Below are 3,555 nucleotides of genomic sequence, written 5' to 3'. Positions count from 1 at the left end.
AAAAAATAGTGAAATCAAAATTTATATATGTATAAAATTTATGATACTATATATTTTATGTTATATAATAATAAAAAAGAAAAACAAAAAATTATTAGTTTAGTTATATTTTAATTTATAATTTTTTATTTGAAAAGCAAATATATTATTGATGAGTGGCAGAAGTTAGATCAATTAAGAGATTATAATATAATAGAACAGCGTTGCGAGTCACTACAAAAAAACAGGGTTAAAACGGCGGTTATTTTGGAAAATTACGGCGGTTAGAATCGCCATTATTACCGAAAATGGCGCTCCCAAGAAACGCCGTTATTCTGGGCACCATTTTGGTTATTACGGCGGTTTTCAGAAAACCGCCACAATTACCTGAGGATAATACGGCAGTTCTCTGAGGGTTAAAATGGCGGTTTGTAACCGCCATTATTTCCGTATAAAATGGCGGTTTCTGACTTGTTTAAAATGGCGGATATAACCGCCGTTTTTACCATTATAACCGCCATTTTTACCAGGTTATAATGGCATCTTTTGTGTTTAAAATGGCAGTTTCTAACCGCCGTTTTTACCAAGTTATAATGGCATCTTTTGTGTTTAAAATGGCAATTTTTAACCGCCGTTTCTACCAGCGTATAATGGCATCGTTTTCATTTAAAATGGGGGGTTTCTAACCGCCGTTTGTACCTAATTATGATGACAATTTTATGCTTTTTAAAATAAGATTGAAACTACCAATTTAAAGTGATATTTTCGAAACTCACTTAAAAATCTCATAATAACCAAAAGGCATAATCATAAATCAAACATCATTAGATGATTTTTAATTCATACATGATCCAAAAGTCATAATCCAAGTCATAATTGAAATGTCATAATCTAAAAACAAAATATCAAAGTAACATTTTTCAATAATACGTCTTAACATATAATTCTTAATATACGTCTTAACATATCAAGTAAGGTCATGCTTCCTTATTGCTTGCTCCAGAAGACCTACTTTCTAACTCTTTTGGTGATGGAATCTCACTCTCCTGATCCAATCTCTACAACAAAAATATAACTATTATGGGCACAAGAAATACAAGAAAATGGCATATATTGATATACATTTATCATGTCTAATTACATAGCATTGATACAATAATGAAACCAATTTAAAATTATAGAGCTAACTAACCACTTGAAAACATTTAAAATACAAGGCCAGTCCAATCATTCAGAAATTCAGCCTTTAATTGATGCTCTAAATCTCTAATACATAAAGTAAGGTTACATTTGTAAAACAATCCATTATGCTTACTTTTTAATAATATATTAACTAACTAACTAAAAAGAGAGCAAAACAACAACAACAACAATAATTATTATTATTATTATTATTATTATTATTATTATTATTATTATTATTATTATTATTATTATTATTATTATTATTATCGTAATAACAATAATTATCCTATTTTTTATTTACGTTTTGGGCTCAATTATATAAATCAAGATATCTTTTCATTGTTAAAAAAGCATATATAGCATATTTGTACCGAAAGTCAAAACTACTGGCCTCTCGGCCTTCTGCACCATGAATACAATTTTATTATTTATTTATATTCACTTACAATAAAAGAGATGAAATTTATCCAAACATAATGGAAACTAAAGAAATTTTCTTCACTCTTTGGTGTACTATCCTGATTGTAATATAATATATAAATTAATAAACTAAAAGTTTAAACATTAAAAATATATCACTGTCATTTATAGATCAGGTTTCGACCATATTTCATTAGTACAAGAAGTTGTCTTAAACCAGATTTTCACCAACATAAGGTACAAACAGAGATCCTAATGGGAACTCATACCAACATGAGATGTGTTCCCAATGCCATCAATACCATTGAATACTAATTTTCCTCTAACTTGCAAGCATCAGCAAAGTTTCTTAAATTACTCTATAAATAGTGGCACCCAATATTAATTTTAATAATTTGAACCCGAACCCCCCCTTTTTTTTCTCTTTCTCTCTCTGTTCTGAATTCTCTAAATAATGGCTCAAACAACCAGTGGCAATTTGCAAGAAATAACACACTAGGAAAAGACATTTTCCTTCTCAAAGTGGGTTTCATTCAAAAGAGGAACAAACCATTCAACTAAGATTAATTATGTCATTATAAAACTCCAAAGATTTTCAAGTTATAGTGAGCATACAAACCTGTTTTCCATCTTGTGGATAAGGGAGTGATTGCTCTATGTATGCAGTGGTTCCTAATGAAATCAAGATTCAATTTGCAAATAGCCACCAACTATAAACATTGTGAACCTTCAAAGAAATATGAAAAAGCAAGATAATGATTCCAAAACTACAGTAATAAACTGAGGAATTGTTACCAACAATCTATAACTAAAGGCACATCATCTATGATAGAAATTATAAGCAATATCAGACCAACATTTTGAGAATACTGATAGGAGAAGCACACAAAATATCAAAACATTTTATAATACAATCAATATTTTATTTTTTTGTAATTCAACAAGTACACATTAAGATTATTCCTAGTAGCAAGGGAGCCGAGAAAATGGAAGGGGCACCCTATGAACAAAGGATCCTCAAAATATCAAAATTTTGACTTCTTACATTAACAGCAGCTTCGGATTTAGAGTAACAAGATCTCTTAATGATTCTGTACAGTATCCACTGCTTCCCAAATGTATTCATGAACTTAATGTACTTAACTAACAGCCAGTCCATCCAAAGTTTCCATCAACTCTACATTTTTGTATTGCAGAAAATTTAGTAAAAAAATACTAAACATTAACCTACAAGTTTACTAAGATGCTTACAATAAATCAAATCACATCAGCTAGAATTGTCAACATATTATGCTTGCAAACCATGTGATAGAATAGAAAAAAAAAAGGGAAAGGAAAAAAAGAAAAGATAAGGAAGTCAAGATTTAAAACTTCAGGCTAAAACTACCAATAACAAGAAAAAATAGACAATTGGACTGAAGCCTATGACGATTCAATTGTATCTAACTATCTATTATTGGGGAAAACATTGATGGTTCAACCCACCATCAGAGCTAAGAATGAATAAGTGACAGTCAAGATAATGGAGCTTTCATGTATCTAGCCTAAAGGAAAGAGTGATAAGCTGTCCTGAACTTCAAATATTTTTTCTTCATTCAATATTGAACACTGAACAAGAAATTAAATTAGACATACATTTCTCAACTGAAAATAATTAAAATTACAACAAACAGTTAAAAAAAATCATTAATGAATCATGAGAGAATTACATGTTAATCAAATTTAAGTGCAAGGATATGTTAATCAAATCTAATAAGTAAGATCATAGTGAAACAAGACATGATCAGTCCCAATTATTAAGTTCAAATTTTCAACATGACTACTGCTGACTGCTGTACCGCATGTATAAAATATAAGTACTAGCCTTCAATAGAGCAACTTAGATTGCTAGCAAGAACGGATGACTCGACTACATGTGAGAAGAAGTGATAATCAATGCACGGTAAAGAAGGATGTCGTTAACACATGATC

At 29.8% G+C, this 3,555-nt stretch overlaps 1 long non-coding RNA gene across 1 annotated transcript; it reads right to left on the bottom strand.

Moving 5' to 3' along the window:
* Positions 1 to 798: 798 nt before the first annotated feature.
* Positions 799 to 3,228, bottom strand: LOC140177327 (uncharacterized). The gene is made up of 3 exons (XR_011869154.1): positions 2,630 to 3,228; positions 2,204 to 2,256; positions 799 to 1,037 (listed from the first exon to the last, which is right to left on the bottom strand). It is a non-coding gene; the product is annotated as an uncharacterized lncRNA (long non-coding RNA).
* Between the last annotated feature and the right edge of the window lie 327 nt (positions 3,229 to 3,555).

The sequence above is a fragment of the Arachis hypogaea genome, chromosome 12 (genome assembly GCF_003086295.3).
Source record: "Arachis hypogaea cultivar Tifrunner chromosome 12, arahy.Tifrunner.gnm2.J5K5, whole genome shotgun sequence".
NCBI classification, from domain to species: Eukaryota; Viridiplantae; Streptophyta; class Magnoliopsida; order Fabales; family Fabaceae; genus Arachis; species Arachis hypogaea.
Note: the sequence above shows the minus strand (reverse complement) of the source record. Positions and strands in the feature narration are given on the sequence as shown.